Here is a 20,450-nt window from a genome sequence, read left to right as displayed (position 1 = left end):
GGTCCACGCAATCCACTGCAGACAAACACACACAGAAATAACAGATTTGTCCATGAATATTTGATTACAGGTGCATGTAGGATGTATATGCATATAAAGCCATATGAATTAGTTTTCCCTGAGGAAGTTAGGAAAATTGGGGCTTCACCGATGTACTTCATGATTTTAATCCCATTCGAATAGAGTTTTTCTTCACACAACTTGGGTAGGAATTGCAGTGCAAATTACTTCAGAGACATCTAATCCCATCCTGATCGGAAAGCGTGTGATTGCAGTATATTATTGTTTTCACGATGCATCTTCTCATATATTTTGACCTATGTCAAACACTGTAATTACAGATGAATTTCTTATGCTATCTAGTGCATCTTCATTATGGACATTTTTGAACCGGCTGCTATGTCAAGTTAGCAAAAATATGTTGTGTGTGCTTGTGAGGCACCGACGTGATCACTGCAACTGTTACTCCTAATTTATCAATTTTTTTTAGAAGCAAAAAATCATTTAAAACTGTAAAGCTTTCGCAAAATTAATAAAATGGCTTTCTGCTGTCTTTTTTTTTTCTTTTTGTGAACTTCACAGAAGCGCTGCAGGTGCGTGATGTGACCTTGTGTGAATACCGTACGTGTTCTACACTATCCTGCCATTTTTGCTGGTTTCAAACTCAAAAAACCTGCATATTACACCTGCCATTCATTTTCACTTAAATGTAGGCCTAATGCTTGCCGGTTCGTGACATATCCTCAGATAAACTAATGCCATTGTAACTTACATATGATGAATTTACCTGAGTGTGGGCATTTCACTTGGATGCGTCACATTTGCATAGGCCGTACTTTGTTTTGGCAAGTATTTCATTATTTTGCCCAGAGAAAATCTTCATGCAGTTAATTAATAAACCATCGATATCGGCCCGTTTTTAAGCTATTTCCGATGGCTTTCAATTAATCAGAAATTGGCCGATAAATATCGGCGGCCGATACATTGGTGCATCCCTAATTATTACTGTTTTTTAACTGAGCACAAGATGACGACCAAGATACACAATTATAGAGGCACAATTAATTATCCAATATTAGCTGAAATATACTCAATATCGAACGATAAATTACATATATATTGCTTGAAAGTTTGTGAACCCTTTAGAATTCTCTATATTACTGCGTAAATATGACCCAACAAATCATCAGATTTTCATGTAAGTCCTGAAAGTAGACCCAGTCAAACAAGTGAGAGAACAATATTTTATATATTTACTGAGAAAAATGATACAATGTTACATATCTGTGCATTGCAAAAGTATGTAAATCTTTGCTTTCAGTATCTGGTGTTACCTCCTTTTGCTGCAGTAACTTAAGGTAAAACTTTTTGTAAATGCTGATCAGTCCTGCACAACAACATGTAGGAGTTTTAGCACATTCTTTAGTGTAGAGCCACTTAAACTCTGTGATGTTGGTGGGTTTCCTCCTATGAACTGCTTGCTTATGTCCTTCCACAACATATTAATTGGATTAAGGTCTGGACTTTGACTCAACCATTCCAAAACATGAACTTTGCTCTTTTTTAAACATTCTTTGGTAGAATGACTTGTTGTCTTACTGCATGACCCACATTCTCTTAAGACTCTGCTCTTAAACGGATGTCCTGATGTTTTCCTTTAGAATTTGCTGGTATAATTCAGAATACATTGCTCCATCAGTGATGGCAGGCTGTCCTGGCCAAGAAGCAGCAAAACAGGCCCAAGCCATGGTACTACCAACACTATGTTTCACAGATGGAATAAGATTCACAAACTTTCAAGCAGCACTGTATATAAACTATATATATAATTTATAACTGTTATTTATTATTGGTGCTCAATTATTAAAACAATGTTCTTATTGATATCAATGTTTAAACAGTTTTTGCCATTCAATATTTTTGTATTTATTTGAAATACAAATATTTTGTAACATTAAAAATACCTTTACTGCCATTTTTGATCAATTTAATGCATTGTTGTTGAATAAAAGTATTATTTTTTTATTTTTTTAAATCTTACCACACATAATTGAATTGTAATGTACTATGATTTCCACAAGAATATTAAACAAAAACTGTTTTCAATATTCACAATAAAAATAGTTTTTTGAGCACCATATCAGCATATTAGAATGATTTCTGAACGATCATGTGACTCTGATAACTGGAGTAGTCGCTACTGAAAATTCAGCTGAGCAATAAACTACAGTTTACTATAAATAAATGTACATAATTTACTAATTCGTTCCCTGTAGTAAATAGTGGCCACGTTGTACAAATTCATTCTCTCATTTTGACTTACTAAATTAAAGAAATTAACTAGTAAAGCCACGATTAAAATAAAAAAATGAGGGAACTAATTAGTAAAGTGCAGCCACAATATCGACTTTTTTCCCTCGCAATTGCACGACTCTGTAACATGGCACCTATTTATTGTACATTCATCATAGCAATAATTGCTTGTGAAAAATTTCATCTTCTAAACTAATACATGTAAATGTATTCAAATAATCGGGTGTTAACTTAAATGTTCTCCTTAATCATATAGATTATATTTAGATTAAATAACCTCAATTTGGTCTGTCAGTACAAAAAACCATGGACATCCTCTGTTAATAACCGTAACTCAAACGCCGTTTAGAAAATGAATGTCCGTATAGTGTTTAAGGCAGAGGCAGAGAAGGTGAAACATGAAAACAGCACAGTCAGAGAGAGCGCATAACAAAAAAGAACAAGATACAAATACATGTAAATTCCAATTACAACAGCAACAGTATGTTCACTTCAGTGAATGTGTGCGTGTCTGTGTGTGTGTAGGTAGGGAAGGTGTCTGATGGAAAAGCTAATTTGGTGGATGGATCTACATGGGATTAAATTGAGTCTCTCTCTCTAACTCTCTCTGTCTCTCTCTCGATCACCGAAATGGCGGCAATGAATTTTCAGCTTAATGGTTAGGGGAGAAAGTGTGTTTAAAATCCAATTACAGGACATTCATCATAAACAAGCCGTGGAGATAGACTAGTAGCTCTGCACGCACACACGCACTCAGCATGATGGTCATGTTGCAGATGAGGGTTATTTGTGCTTCAAACTCAATCTTTCTATCTAAAAATGAATCTAGTCCATCAAAAGCTGAAAATCTTTTAATGAAAGTGTGTGTGTGTGGGGTGAGAGAGAGCTGTACCTTGCTCACAGTTATCGCCCTTGAAAGCAGGAGCACACACACAGATTCCGTTGACACATTCTCCATTGTTGGAACAGGTGGGATCGATACACTGGCCTTCCTCCACCTCACACTCCGCCCCCTTCCATCCAGTGTGACACACACACACACCTTTTTCGTAATCGCCGTTACCACTACACAGCACTGGGCAAGAGTCTGAAATATACAAATAAGATCATAAATAATCAGATCTTTGTAACATTGTGGAACAGTAAGAAGTAATACTGTGTGAAAATAAAAAATGACAACTATAACGTTATAGCTATCTACAACTATAACATTTTAATTGTTTATTATATAGTTCTATCATGACACCTCTCTGAATGTTTTAGCATGGTAATGGATATAACAGTGTTACTGTATGTTGGTCGTTGTTGTTGTAGATTATTACTGCTGCTTCAAAGCAAACACAGGAACTTGCTACTGCCAATACAGTGCTATGAGTATTTAAGACATACTGCTGCTGCACAATTAACTTTTATAATAACCTGTAGCAAGTCTATACAGGTGGAGCTGGGTGGAGGGTTTCAGAGGAATGCTAAACAGCCATTTAAATATAAAGCAGTAAGCTCATTGGCTGTGTATGCAACAAGAACCAAATTAGCTTGTACCAAGTAGTTTAATGCTGTGAATTATCATCAGTTTGCATTAATGACATGAGTTTCATGATAGAACTTGACATTTGTGGTGTGAATTCTTCACATTTTGAAAACATATTTATTGTTATAGTCCTTGTTGTGAATGTGCCTCTAGGCTTGTAGTTTGACTGAAATGTTGTTTGATGGCTTTAGTGAACAGATAAAAGGTTGAGTATAGGGTTGCACAGAAATGGCATTTAGGTTTTTGGCAAAAAGAGAAAAATGGCGAAAAATATAAGCTGAAACTATCTTATATGTAGGCTATGCTCTGCTAATGGTCTGATAATAATAGCTTTGTGAATTTTTTGGATAATTAAACAAAAATAAATCTGATTCAGTTGCATAGAACTGAATAAATACTCAATAACTAAATAAAAACTGATATTTAATATTAATATAGATGACCCTGGACCACAAAACCAGTCCTAAGTCGATTTAGATTTTTCTTTTATGCCAAAAATCATTAGGATATTAAGTGAAGATCATGTTCCATGAAGATATTTTGTAAATTTCTTTTTTTTTTTTAAGATTTACTCTATTTATATATTTTTTGCACCCTCAGATTCCAGATTTTCAAATAGTTGCATCTTAGCCAAATATTGTCCTATTCTAACAAACCATACATCAATGAAAAGCTTATTTATTTAGCTTTTTGCACATTGTATCAATGTATCCATTTTAAAAAATGACCCTTATGACTGGTTTTGTGGTCTAGGGTCACATATTTTCTGTGCAATTTTATTGTTTTACTTTCAATAAAAGTGTGGTTATTTTATTAGTTTGTATTTTTTTAAATTCAGTATCATTAAAATAGTTTAGTTAAATTGAACAGTCTTACAAAAGCATTAGTTACATTAAAAATTCAGCTAAGTGCATTCAGAATTTTCAGTTTTTTTTTTCTCCCAGATTTTTTTCATTTCGGTGCATCCCTAGCTGAGTAATTATATAATGTGGTAATATTGTGTATTTGTGCATAACTGTGAACTGTGTATAATTATATTAGGTATTACTTTGTGATTATGCTGCTTATTATCAGGAGTGCACATAAGCCAGGTTTTCATAGTACCTGGAGATTTGGTTTGGTTCTCACACTACACATAGTGTGACCCATTAAATATAACTCTTAAATAATAATAATAGAATAATATCATTGGACTTTATTTTTTAGTTTTATTTTTTAAAATAAAATAATAAACTAAATAATAAAGTATGGTAATACTATTATGTTTTAAAATAAAATACAGCATCGATCGAAAATGGTAATTGTGCATTAACAGCTGCAACCATGAACTTATTTACTTATTTTGGTCGCACATGCCAACCACTTATATGCACCCCTGATTATTATGATGCTACTATGTATCATTATGTGTATTACTGCCTTCAGTACCTTTTGAACAATCTGGCCCCAGGAAGCCAGTAAAGCAGTGACAGTGTCCGGCGACACACTCTCCGTTACCGTTACAGTTGGTGGAGCATCCATCTATTGTTTCTGAAAACACAGACACACAATTCACTACACACTGAAATAATTCTGAAGTCATGTACTAATTTATTGAGTGTATTGTTAAGCAAGCATTTTTATACCCAAAAACACAATCATGCCGTAACAAGTTATACTGAAACGAAGGCGGAAAAAAACCTCATAACTTATAATACTCATGTCTTGCTCTCACCTATGGGTGTGCTGTATACCACCACCTGTTCCATCTTGCGACCATCATTATAAAAGGCCAGGTACCAGGTGCCTACATCAAGGTATTCCACAAAGCCCGTCTCCTGCAGAGCAGTCACCAGCAGACTCCGCGGAGGAGGGTTCGGAATTTTGACATACCGGGAATCCTGCTTAATCAGCTGTCTCCCGTCCAGCAACTTCACAAAGTCAAACTGGAGAAAAAGGACATGCAGTTATTTGTGTATCTCATCTAAATTGTGTTAAAAAGAACATAGCACAGATCGACAGTTGAATTCATGCCCTTGGCACTGACCGTCCATAACTTGGTGCTCTATGTCTCAGTAACGCTCTGTACTTTATCCTGTCTCTGATGTTGATGCTGCCAACCCTGGCATAGTCCGCGAAGAAAACAAGCTCCTATTTATATGTCCAATACTTGCCAAAACATGCATCCTACAGAACTGGAAACAGTAAATCAAGTATATCCACCCAACACTGGCAACAACCACGCTACATTACATTCACCCAGGGAGTGTGTCTGATAAACCTTCTGAATGCCTCGATGTCTGGCAATGTATTTTTAGATACATTAATTTAAAAGCATGTTACCAAACACATTCATTATCTGCACCTGCAGGAAGTCTCCACATGGTTAATGCATGGCATCACATATATCTTCTTGTTTTTTTAATGAGGGGGAAAAATAAACAGAAAATGTGAATGAATAAAAATAAGTATCAGTAGTGAAAACTAAAATAAAAACTAAGGAAGTATAAATTAATAATTGTAAACGAGAACACAAATTTACAATGTAAAATTATGTAAAACAGCAGCGTGAATAAATTAAATATCGGTAACACTTTACAATATGGTTCATTAGTTAACTACATTAGATAACATGAACTAAGAATGAACAATACTTCTACATGATTTATTAATCTTAGTTAATGTTATCAAAATCACAAGCTGTGTTTGTTAACATTAGTGAATGCACTGGGAACTAACATAAACAATGAACAACTGTATTTTAACTAACATTAACAAAGATTAATAAATAGTGGAACAAATGTATTGTTCATTGTTTGTTCATGTTAGTTAACAAATGACATCTTATTGTAAATTGTTACCAAAATAATTGTAATGCAAAATAAAATAAAGTTAAATGAGATACAGTAACAATGCAGAGTAAATTTAGAGAGTAGCAATTAACAAAAACCAATGAATTATACAAAGTAAAATTAAGTAAAACAAGTCCAAATAAACATGTACTATTAAGACAAATAATATGAACAAATAAAAAATAGTAGTAATGCGAAATTGAAAAAAAAAAAAAATACAGTAAACCATGAAAACAGATAACAGATTTAACAATGTCAAATGCGGTAAAACAATAGTGTGAAAAAGATCTGTAAACAAATAAAATGATATATCTGTAGTGCAAAAAAATGAATAAAATAACAACACAAAATAAATTTAGAGAGTAAAGTAAAGATGTAATAAAAAAAGATAAACTGAAGATCAAAAATAAGACTCCATTGAGCTGAAAGGTTCTGAGCACAATAAGTAGCAGCGGCATTTCCATTACAACGTAGTTCATTACTGGTGGAAAAGCTCTATAAATGCTCTGTTAGTGATATTAATCATGACTAACGTGTTGTTGTTGGGCATGAACTAGGACGATCCCTTTTCCATGCTTCAGCATCCACACACATCACAAAAACACGCCTGGGGTTTGAGCAAATATGGCCAGACAAGCTCCCATTCACACATACAGAGTCCAGATCAAGTCGGGAGTCGCTGCAAATACGAGACGTTTACAGCTCACCATCTGCGCTCGTTTGACTCAGTCTGCGATCAGTATATCTGTGCTCAGCGTCTGTCTCATCACCTCGCACTACTGTGTCACTTCCATCCTGTAAGTGGGATGAATCTATCTCCAAGGAAACTGGAAAAGATACGTAGCGTGTGTGTGTCTGTCTGTCTGTATTTTGGGGGGGATTGCCAGTGTTTAGACAGAGCTGTTACAAACATCAGAAACATCAATGAGCGGCGTTCTCCGAGGCACTACAGAACCCTCTGGCTATAATGAGTCCCTCTCCTCCTCCGGAGTCACTCTGGAAGCAGTGGAGGCACTGAAGCCCTATCGACTGTAATGACTCTCACGCTGACAGGCAGGAGCCAGCAGGGCAGCAGTTGCACCAGAGCCCCACTGCTTTTAATGACAGCCACAGAAACTGAGGAACGATCGTGGGAGCCGCAATGGAGTTGACAGTCTCAGTGCAGTAGCGATCTGTCAGGCCTCAGTGAACACACACACACGCGAACTCTCACTCGCGCACGCACAACGAAGTAGACCCACGGAAGCTGTGGCAGTGTAAACATCTCTATTCTGACACGCACACACAAAAGGAGGCTTTTCATTAAGCGGGAACAATTAAACAGTCTTCTTGCTTTGCCTCCGCCTACATATGCGAGCGCGTATGCAAATGAGGCGAAAACGAGAAGCCTTAAATTGAATTACACCGGGCTCTAATTTCTTGAGCAAAGTGAACAGTTAATCTCGGATGATATCCTGAATAATGAGATGTAATTAGCATGTTGGGGTCGTCTGAAGCACCTCGTTAGATACGCTCCTGATCCTCCTTGTTATCTGCCAGTCATAACAATATGCACTTAGAAAACGTTTACCAACAAGAACAATCATGACAAAACCTGGGCACCCATACAAAAGTCTTTCAAACACACACACATGCATTCTATCAGTTATTTATAAAGTAATTCTGTATTTGTGCACATTTTTTACATTGTGGCATAAAATAATCAACACACAGCGATCTCAAAATATGTTTTTCAAAGTTGAACTACTTTTTAAACTTCACATGGCTCATGCAGGTGATTAACGTTTAATAATCTGTGAATAAAATAAGGACTATTTTGAAAGCCACTTTCATAATTTCTACTCTTGTTTGTCACAGCAATGTCAAGTCACATTTATTTATAATGTGCTTAGCACAATTCAAATTGTTTCAAAGCAGCTTCACATTAATAAACAGGGAAATAATGTTGTATAATTCATCAGTTACGAAACAAACTCAATTTCAGCTGTAAAGCAGCTCTCCAGAAAACAATAGTGTCATTATTCAGCTCAGTTTAGTTCAATGTTGTTTCAATTCAGTTCAATAACTGTCAATGTTGCAAAGTTCATCAATTATGAAACAAGTTAAATTTAGCTGTAAGCTGCTTTACAGAAGGCGGCAGAGTCATTATTCAGCTCAATTCAGTTCAATAACAGTGTTGATGTTGCAAAGTTACGGTCATTATTCAGCTCAAGTTTTGTTCTCCTCCTGAGAGTGTCAGTGCGGTTAAATCGATCATATTACTTAATATTAATTGTCTTTTAAACCCCAACTGAGTAAGCCAAAGACGACAACGGCAAGGAAGGGCTTTTCTTTGCAAATATTAATTGTGATTAATTTATTGCTAATTATTTTACATTCATTCTTAAGCCATATGTGACCCTGGACCACAAAACCAGTCTTAAGTAGCATGGAAATACTTATAAAATTATCGATTTTTCTTATATGCCAAAAATCATTAGGATATTAAGTAAAGATCATGTTCAATGAACATATTTTACAAATTTCCTACCGTAAATATATCAAACTTAATTTTTGATGAGTACTATGGATTGCTAAAAACATTTGGACAACTTTAAAGGCACCCTAAAATTCCAGATTTTCTAATAGTTGTATCTCGGCCAAATATTGTCCTATCCTAACAAACCATATATCAATAGAAAGCTTATTTATTCAGCTTTTTAAATTACCCCTATGACTGGTTTTGTGGTCCAGGGTCACATATTATAAATAAATACACAATAACACATGAAACAATGTGCAACTCTCTTAATAAAAGAACTTTATTAAGAATTTTTTGTATTTGTGTTTGCATGTGATCACCTGCGTGTGAGTAGGTGGTATATTCCTCCTGCCATAGATGCCTAGCAGAGCATCCCGCGTGAGTGAGATGTTGAACTTCACATACTCGGGGTGGTGAACCGTAATGTGAAACCTCCAGAAGAGTCCAGGAGGAATCGCCTGGACCAGCTGCGTCCCGACGGCCACCTCTCCCCTCTCTATCACCCTGCCTTTCTGAATCACCTCTTTATCTGTCAAGCAAAATAAAAATAAAAATAACATGTATCCCATTTTCTTGAAATATCCAGAGAGACAAACAGAAAAAAAGACCAAGCATTTGCCTCTAACATAAGCTAAGCTAAGTATTAGTGCATGCCATGTATTCATGTCGTTCCAAACCCGACTCTCTTTCTTCCATGAAATACAAAAGCAGACATTTTCAAAGATATTCCGGTTGCTCTTTTGTATGCATTTACAATGAATACAGACTGGAGCTTTCAGGCTTCAAAAACACAAAAAGCGCCATAAAAGTCTCATCAAAGTAGTCCATATGACTCATTTTCAATATTCCCAGTCTTAAATTCCATATGATAGCTTTGTGTCAGAAATAGACTGAAATATTGTAGAGGCGACATTATGATGCTATTTTGTCAATTGCAAGCTTGAAAGGAGCAGTCCTCATTCACTTTGAGTATGTGAAATACAGTGAACAGGATTTTCTTCTTAAATGTATCTTTTGGATTGCAAAAAAGAGAGAAAGTCCTCTTAAATCATGTAGACAACTATAGCCTACTCTTAATTTTAGCTTTAGGATGATAGTTGCTAAAGACTGAAAATGATGCAACCAAGCTCAGGTTCTCTGATGGACGGTCACAGAAAGGCTGTGGCTGTGAAAAGTACAAAAAACGGTGCCCGAGGGCTTTTGAATGAATCCTGCTTCTGATGCTATCAACACAGACGTCTCCATATCTTCTTTAGTGTCAAAAAAATGATGTATTTTTCAGAGGTTCAGTTGATGTGAATCAAAAATGATCATCTGCAGGACTCTTTGAAAAGCTCTGCTGTCTAGAGTCAAATTCAGGTGACGGCAAAGATGAAACGGCACCTGCCGTATCGAGACATCGCTTTAGTAGCGGGACTGAAACCCTTATGGACTCTCAGGTGTGAGGTTATTTACATTAGCTTTGATAGAACAAGCACACCTGTGCGTTAAAATGTACGTGCACAGAAAAACTAAAGTAGTGCAGCCTAGTGGTCAAAGATCTGTGCTAGACAACTAAAAAAATGCAGGTCTGAGCCCTGCAAGGGCATTCCTTGAACTATGATCATTGTGCCCTTGAGCAAGACGCTTAACACCTGAGGTAAGTTGCTCCAGGGAGAACATGCTTGCATCATAACATGAAGACATCAGGTAGAAGTCGCTGCAACAGTGGGGGCAAAACGTCCCCTATAACAAAACATGTCTTCTCTCTTGTCCTAAAATGACTACGACTATATTAGATTTCGTTAAATATTGATGAAACAACACACTATATTGCCAGAAGTATTTGGACACCCTCTTTTAATGAACTGCTTTGACTACTGTAGTAATTTTCATGAGTACAAATCTTAATGTTTAAGCATATAATGCTATTCTAGGGGAGTGTGTGCTTCAAATTTTATAGCTACAGTTTTGACAGGAACATTTTCTATTCTAACATGAAAGTGCCTCTGAAAAAAGCAAGGTTCAAAAAGAAATGATTGATTCAGTCAGTCAGTGTGGAAGAACTTGACTGGTCTTCATAAAGCAAAGCTGTAATCCCACCTCTGGTGTGACTTTAAATGCAGACCTTGAGCCGAAAAATCATCATCAAACACCAATGACTTTTTAGACACTTCCAAAAATGTTGCAACTGAGATGGAAATACAATTTTTAAATACATGATTTATGTTTCTATCTTTGTTGCCACAGTTTTGAACTTTTCTGTTGTAAAGAAAGTCTATGTACAAGTCATTGGTGTCTGGGGATGAGTTTTTGGCTCAAAAATGGCAATGAATAAATAACACTGTTCTCGTCACCTTTTTATTCATCAAAGGATCTACAAAAAATATTAAGCAGCAAAATCACACATGTTTTATTCATTGATGACATTAGCATATTAGAATGAATTCTGAAGGATCGTGTGACACTGAAGACTGGAGCATTGCCATCATGGGAATAAATTACATTTTAAAATGTATTAAAATAATAGCAAAAAAAAAAAAAAAATTCAATTACAATAAAATTTCACAATATTACTGTTTTACCATATTTTTTAAAAACAACAACAACAACAACAACAACAAAATGCAGCCTTGGTGAGCATCTACAAAGCATTTTTAAAAAATCTTACCTGTTTGTTTAAAGGAGAAGTTCACTTCCAGAACAAAATTTTACAGATAATGTACTCACCCCGTTGTCATCCAAGATGTCTTTCTTTCTTCAGCCGTAAAGAAATTATGCTTTTTTGAGGAAAACATTTTAGGATTTTTCTCCATATAGTGGACTTCTATGGTGCCTGCGAGTTTGAACTTCCAAAAAGCAGTTTAAATGCATCTTCAAACGATCCTAAATGCAGTTGTAAATGATTCCAGCCAAGAAAGAAGGGTCTTATCTAGCAAATAATTTTTGTTTTTATAAAATTACAATTTATGTACTTTTTAACCTCAACCGCTTGTCTTGTCTTGCTCTGCCTGAACTCTTTTCCTAGTTTAAGACAGTTAGGGTAGGTAAAAAAACTCCCATCTTTTTTTTCTCCCTCAACTTCAAAAATCATTTAAAAATCATCCTACATCGCAGCAAAAGTACGTTTTTCGACAAACCCTAACTGAGTTCAAGCATAGCAAGACAAAAGTTTGAGATTAAAAAGTACATTTAAACTTAATTTTGGAAGTTCAAACTCAGGGCACCATAGAAGTCCACTATATGTCTGAAAAAGTCTGAAATGTTTCTCTTAAAAACTATTTCTTTACGCATGAACAAAGAAAGACATGAACATCTTGGATGACAAGGGGTGAGTGGCATTTCACAACGTCCTGTAATATTTATATTTTAGTATATGGTTGACGTACATCTTGGAGCTACAATGTAAGCACAGGCCAGGGTAGTGTAGATGAGTATTCTATTCTGTTTGATTCGATTCTATTCAATGGGCACAGCAAAGCAAACTCTAATAAACAAGGACACTTCCTTTAATTTGCACTTTATCAAACTATACAGATACAAACACACCTCACGCTTAAAAATGACCTCATAATCTCAGGGGTTATCTGAGAGAAAATAATTTACTGTTGTTTACTGCCATTAATTAAATGGCAAATAAACTGAATGGATACACACACACTCTCTGTCTTGGTTCCTGCTTTAGGCAAAGACTTGAGTCTGACATTTAGGCACATTGTGTAAAACACTGAATTGATATCACACTGCATAGAAATCTTATGTTAGATGACTTAAGTAGCACACCACACACATACACACACCTGGCTGCGTGGTGTTGAGTCCTGGCAGGTGGACGGGAGTGAAGGTGAAATCAGCTCCCGGTAGAGGCTGATCTTCTTTACTCATACCATTCTCATAGAGCTCTCCTTCCACTCGCTTCAGATGCCAGGGCAACCCCAGCAGATGAACGACTGCAAATGACAGAATGACAGATAAATTGAATGACAGATAGATACAACCGAATACAGAGATGGATAGAAGATAGTGATGGGCGATGTAAATTTAAATTTTTTTCAGAATGCTTGACCAATTCTCATTTTTATTTTTTTACGATTTTTAACTAGTCAACTTGAAAATGTAACTACAACATGATTCAAGCAACTTTTTATTTAGTGAATCAATGTCATTGATGTAAGTGCAGAGCAAGTTCAAATATCTTTCTAGTGTATATTTCCATCTTGTAATTGGGTATTTTTAAAATATAAATTATTTGTAATAAAGCAGACACTGAATGTTGTTTATGTATTTATGTCCTTGTTTAGCGAGACGCTGAAAACACTGCACGCTTCAGTATGTGTGTAGTAAACGAAACCGCGTGCCTGTGCCATTCATTTATTAAGAGACACTCAGGATTCATTTTTAAATCTAAATGTAATGACCTACTTTTGATTTACTCAGCCAAACTTAGGTAACATTTCACATTACACGGTAAATTCTGTTTTATAACTGCATTCCACGACTCCCTCCGTATCTTAATATATAATTATAATGGGTTCTATTGTCTTTTGTCGCAACGTTCGCGTCCGGTGTAGACACAGTGAACGTTTTTTTTACTGGGTTATGTTATTGCCCTGCTTGTTTTTAATGTTTTTATTAAATATCTGTATTGATCATATTATTGTATTATTTACTGCCATGCGAGCCACAAATTAAAGCTTGGCGAGCCGCGCGATGACTAACACTCAGACGCAGACGGGATCACAGCGATTGTGGGTTGTAATGAATGCCGTGATTGACATTAGCTGGCTTTGGCTAGCCTCTAAGCTAACACCTACGTGCCTGTATTGAATATGATTATGCATTGCTCCAGTAGAGTTATTGTAAGCCAATGTGACATTACACAGTTTACACAAAACTTTTCTGAATCCTTCTTATTCAAAATTATCCCACACCTCGCTCATCTTTCAGGTGGTAATTTTTGAGCTCGCCGCAACTGACATGAAGAAAAGGTCTGAGGTATTTTTCCAACGTTCTATTTTAACTTGTTATTTAATGTTTTAGATGTAACATTAAAATTAGAGTTGTCAAAAAGTACAGAGTTCAGTACTTTCGGTACTGAAATTTTAAAAACGTCCAAGTCCCGCTTACATTTGAGCACTGTTGAGACCATTTTTAAACATTGCTGATTGGCCATAGTGTTCACATGCTCAACAGATATGACTGTGATTAGACCTTTTTTAAATTTCAGTACCAAAAGTACCGAACCCCGTACTTTTTGACAACTCTAGTTAAAATGATGGTAATTTGAATGATAAAATCATGTTTTTTGTTTTTTTTCTGTCGAGTAATCAACTATTGTTTTTACTGGTCAACAGATACATTGCCAAGGCCGAAATATTGGCCAATATTTGGCATTTTTTAAATATCAGCATTGGCCGATAAGTATTTCTGTTTGGCCAATGCATTCGAGGCGGGACTTTTATTTTGACGGTGCTGAGAACAGCAGCCCCTGAACACAAGTGCTCACATTCTACCTCTTGTTCGCTGTCGTTGTTAACAGTTCTGTCTAATACGGATAGATGTCTGTCTAACAATCAGATAGAACTGTTTAATATACACAAAAAGTATATATAATAATTAGTAAATAATTAGTAAAAACTAGTGGTGGGCATAGATTATTTTTTTTTAATCTAGATTAATCTCACTGTAATCTTGGAATTAATCTAGATTAAAATGGCTAATTTGAATTCTGCCGAAGGCATTCAGAATATGTGCGCTACCCAAATAATGACTAAAAGTAAGTCTTTGAGAACGGGTTTCATCTCCTGTTTCCAAAATGCATAACAAACTGCTTGACAATTGCATTTACAACACAATTAACTATACAAACTTGTGTAACCAACTATTCCTACATTGCATGTACTTCTGCGTAAAAGGCTGCGCGACGTGTGCGTTGCAGTTAAACACACAGACACGCACAGGCATGGATATCTGCGTGCATAGTTAAACTGCATGCGTTGCTTTTAGAAGCGTCAATTCAGTTGTTGCATATAGTTTAATGTCTTTATTTCGGGATTATCAAAGTAAATTATAACTCAAATTTGAGATTTTACTGGGGCACAGCAGATTTTCACTGGGGCACGTGCCCCAGTAAAAAGGGTCTAGCAACGCCCCAGCACTGAAGCAAACCCGGCGGCTTCATAGCTGCATCAGAGTATGTGAGCGGAGTGGAGCGGCAACAATTTCCCCTCCACGCTCCGTGCATTTAATCGCTCCGCTCCGGGTTCACAATTTTCCGCTCCCGCTCCACTCCTCGCTCACTGATATCAGAAACACCGCTCCGCGTCAAAAAAAAATTCAGAAATAATGTTTGAAATATAACGGTCCTGTTCATAACACATATTAAAATAAAAAATACTAAAATAAAATAACAGGAGAGTTTGGAACACTAATGTGCAAACTTTGTTCCTACCACATACCAAGCTAATAACATCGTCAGCATTAAAAGAGTATAATTGCTGCTTTGTGCAGTGCAAAGTTTGTAATGAAAATAAAAATACATTTTCGTCAGTTATTTTACCTACGGATCGCTGCATTTCTTACAGATTTCTGCTCATTCGAAATCGGATACCATTACATTTGTTTTAATGCATTATTGACAGAGCGATTGCGTGTGAATAAGTGCTGTGCCTGTTTAAATGATGCTTTCACCTGAAAATATTCAGTATCTAGAAGGAACAAACTAATTCCTTGTGAACTATAATTTACCGCTCATGTCCACTGCCGTCATCATAGCTTTCTGATTTGAGTGATCCATCTCTATCAAGCTAGCTAAATATGTTTAACATGTGAATTCCTGCAGTCTTAAACCTGCAGTTATATTACGGACCGCTGGCATGAATTGTACTCATGATGGAGCGGTGGTGGAAGCGAGTGAAAACCACGACGATCCGACTTTTCAAAAATCTGCTCCTCTCTCCATTCAAAATCACACCGTTCCACTCCGCGCTCCGCTCCCACTCCGCTCACATACTCTGAGCTGCATCCATGTTAGCACGTCTCGTTTGATGTGGTAATTTCACAGTAGGCATACACACAGGATGAAGACTCGTTCTCGCCCCCTACAGTGCAATTCGGCTAGGTATACATTCGCGCTAAAACATCAAGGCGAAAGTCATCATAGTTTGCGTAGTATAGACCCAGCTCCCAACCCAACTTTGAGAGTAGATTAACGGCGATATTTTTTTTATCGTCCGATAAGAGTCTCACGTTAACGCCGATAACGGCCCACCACTAGTAAAAACGTATAATTCACATTTGCTGTCAGCATTCAGCAAATACGCATTTATATAATTTAAACAAATCTTTGAATGACTAATGAACATTTAATTTCACAAACCTTGCAGACTTAGTCGAATCTATTTTTGAGATCTTGTGAAATGCGCATTTGTATCCTGCATGCATCCTGCACGGTTGGTCCGTGCGAAATGAATGCGGGCAGAAGGAGAGTTCAGCTTCACTGGAGAGGCATGATTGACCAACTTTAAACTTGTGATTTCAAATTATGCTGTGCTTTATCCATTCACCCACTGTCATATTAATATAATTTTTACTGTGTGCTGTATGTAAAATGAGTGTTACCTTGGCTTTATTTGAAAAAAGAAAAAATGCACACAAACTTCCCAGAATACTGAGTGCTCAGTTGGTTACAAGTTACTTCCTTTTTATTCATATTTTTAATAAATATTTAGTTATTTGTAAAGAATAACTTGCGCTCCAAAGTATAAGTAAGTTTATTTTACACATTTATTGTTTAATCCATTTTCAAATGATTTCAAATTTCTTAAGGGGAGACACTGCAGGCAAAAACACTGTTTTTTCATGCTCCTGTCAAGTTTGAGATTTTGAGCTTTTTGGTGTTTCATAAAGTGTTTTTCAGACTAGTGGAAAGAAAACACCCACAAGACACTGTTAAGTGTTTCTTTTTATAGCACTTTACCTATTTGTGTCAATAGATTTCTATTACAATACATATTTTTAAAGGCTGTTTTCTCAAAATGAGTTTTTTCTCCTACACTGAGCTATAAATCTCCACTTCAGGAGCACTTACACACCAAACTTTACATTTTTATTCCTGTCTATATTCTGAAGGTTTTTACAGAAGGATTTGTTCATATATAAATTGCTTGATTTTATACAACATTAAAAAAAAAAAAAAAATGTTTTCTGTTTTTTAAGTTTTTTATGGTGTGACAAAATGAGATACCTAAAATTCCCTCTGTAAAAACATTTGACTCTAATATGTCTAAAATTAGGCAAGAATTTTGAAACTGACCTCATCCAGTGTTTTTGTACTAGAAATGTATGCAAATTTCATTAAATAATGCCTCAATTGCATATTTAAACATTTTAGAAAACTTGTAATACAAAAAAAGTTTGCAATTATTAATGTAATCAATTAACTGGGTAAATTTTTTACCCCATTCACCTACAGTGTCTCGCATTAAATATCAATTAAAATAAATTAAAATCATATCGGCATTGTAATGGCCATTGGCCACCCTGCATTCCAAGATATCGGTATCAGCTGTCAAAAACCAATACCGGTTGACCACTAATTGTTTTCAGTGTCGACTAGTAGGAGCTATACCGTTTAGTTGACTTGTTGGCTAGAGCCGCACATCCCTATTTATTTCTCATCCAATATTTTGAGGAGGCACTGTGTGCCCCTCATAGATAGATAGACACCTGAATGATACCCGACACAGACAAAATTGCATGTTAATTGTGCACCGTAAATTCTATTAAAATATTGCATGAATCATTATTCAATATCTTACTTGTTACACACAACACTGCTTGTCTCTAGCTAGTTTTTTTTCCATTTATGTGAACGAGTGTGTGCGCACACATACATTTAAGATCTTCTCTTATCCCCTCATCTCTTGAATGTGTGTGGAACGCTGCAGAGGATTCTGGGAGTGGAATATAAATCGCTCAGGTGGCATTTTATGATCTCCCAGCAGTGAAAGGCCTTTGGCGCATGGTAATGACCTCATCCTAATTACAGCCAATAAAAAGGACAAACTCTCATTCTGCTCACCTCAGGGCCCCCGATACCAGCTATCTCATCATGCAGTTTCCCTCTCTCTCTTTCTCCCGTGCGTGTGTGTGTGGGATTTCAGTCGATCAGGGAAATGAGGTGAGAAGATATACTGACGACGAGTTCTGGAACGGCGAGTGAAAATCAGGTTATTCTCCCGGCTAGCTTCTCCCTCTCATTCCCTCCCGTTCCTCAGGCGTATAGGAAGTCGCGTGTGGGTTCGTGCGCGCGTGTGCACGTCGGGCTCTGCCGTGAGGAGGCGTCTTTACGAGCCATAAAGAGGGATTGGTGTCTCAGCGGGGAGCTGGATCTACATGATCCTCTCCTTTATCTCCCCCTATTCGCCCTCATCTCTCTTTCTCACACATACACACACAGGAGCTGCCATTGGCTAAATGACAGATCACCCCAAGCACTGCGGATCAGCTTTAACACAAAAACGAACAGAGGTCCAGAGTTCAGTACAAGAACGGACACAAGATATTACTCTATGGTCAAGCTTAAAATTAACATGTTTTTGGAAATCGGCACACAGACAGATAGCACTCGGTCACATTCTGACTGACAACATTTTTAAAGGTGGTCAAGGACAGATTCTGACACAACTAAAGTAATACAGCTGTCGCAAAACAAATAATCTGGCACTTTGATGGCCTAGGACATAAATTCTTTTGTGTAGTTTTTTTCCCATCCATAAAATATTATAACACTTTGTTTCTTTAATGTGACATTGATATCATAACTTCTGCGGTAAAAGCTCTTTTAGTCTCACCAAGCGCTGTGTTGCAACTTTTTCCTTTTTATTCTGCTCTCAAAATGTGAAAAAGACAACAGATACTGCACTCTTGCGATCTGCTCAGGCAATTTAATGAACAATATTCCATGAATTATTTCTTTGAACTACACTCAGAATCACTTGTTTCTCTCCTCAGATCCTTACTCATGTCTCTCTCTTGGTTGCAGGGGTGCTTAAAATTTTTTTCTTCGCCTTTCTTCACTTGTAATCTCTATTTAACATCCTTAAGTGTGGGAATGTTTCTGAAGTATAACAGTGCACATAAACAAATCATCGTAAATTCTGTCATATTTCCTTTTGTGTGAATGTAATCAAAATTCCCACCGTAGTGTCATTTTCACCACGTCTCAAATTATGTTCTGGGTTTAATAGTCTGTGTGGTGTAACAGACACCACTAAATAAATTAATAAATGTTTAAGACAAAAAGAAACACTATATATGTTTTTTTTTTTATAACAGTATTAACCCTTATACCTCGGGTCGCTCTTTCACTAACCGCTCCCTCCTTCCTTTTTTTTTAACGTTTGACATCAACTTTCTAAGCATTCCTTAATCTATTTATTATTAAAAAAAAAAAAATATATATATATATATATATATATATTTCCTAATTATTTTTTGTAAAAAAGTGTATAGGGTTGCTAGAGACCTGAGGTGTGTAATAGTGTAAGTATATTTTTCATGTGCAAAAATATGCAAATATCTGATGACTCAATACCTGCAATTCACCTTTATTCCTCGAGGTGGCACTGTTTGATGGACAATACTGATGTGATGTTTCACTCAAAATTATCGCAGGCATAAAACAAAAGAATGTCATTACCAAAAATTGAAAGTTTTGAATGGCTTTACTGCAGAGCAATTACTGTACACAATAAAATATAGATGTCACTGTTATTTGATGGTGGATGTGGTGAATAAGCTGCCAGCGATCAAAATATTGAAATCATTGAAAACGACAGTTTTGAGAATATGGTTGAGATCGCAAATATGTGCGAGACGCTGAATGTACTGTGGAAGTGCGCTCTGAGGATGACGGCGATGGTAAAATAATCTTCTCAAATTGAACCCTTCTAAGTTTCAAAAGGTAACAAAATATGGTTTATTTTATTCTGTAATTCTGTAATTGTTCTTAAAATATAAATAGAGTTTTTTGCTTTTGTAGTAGTCAGTGCTGGATTTTTAGGCCCAGGTCACTAATATGTAATGATGATTGGCGAAACATTTATTATTTTACTATTCATATTTTAAAAGTAAAAAAAAGTTTGAAAAAACTTTATTTATTTAGCCAGTTTAATATTTTATGCCTTTGTTCGGCGTAGTAGAAATGACATCTTTAAAAAAAAAAACCGTATAATTTAATGATATATTGTAATAATTATATAATGTTGATCAT

Source organism: Garra rufa, chromosome 5 (assembly GCF_049309525.1).
Source record: "Garra rufa chromosome 5, GarRuf1.0, whole genome shotgun sequence".
Taxonomy (NCBI): domain Eukaryota; kingdom Metazoa; phylum Chordata; class Actinopteri; order Cypriniformes; family Cyprinidae; genus Garra; species Garra rufa.
The sequence above is the reverse complement of the archived record's forward strand: the minus strand, read 5'-3'. Positions refer to the sequence as shown.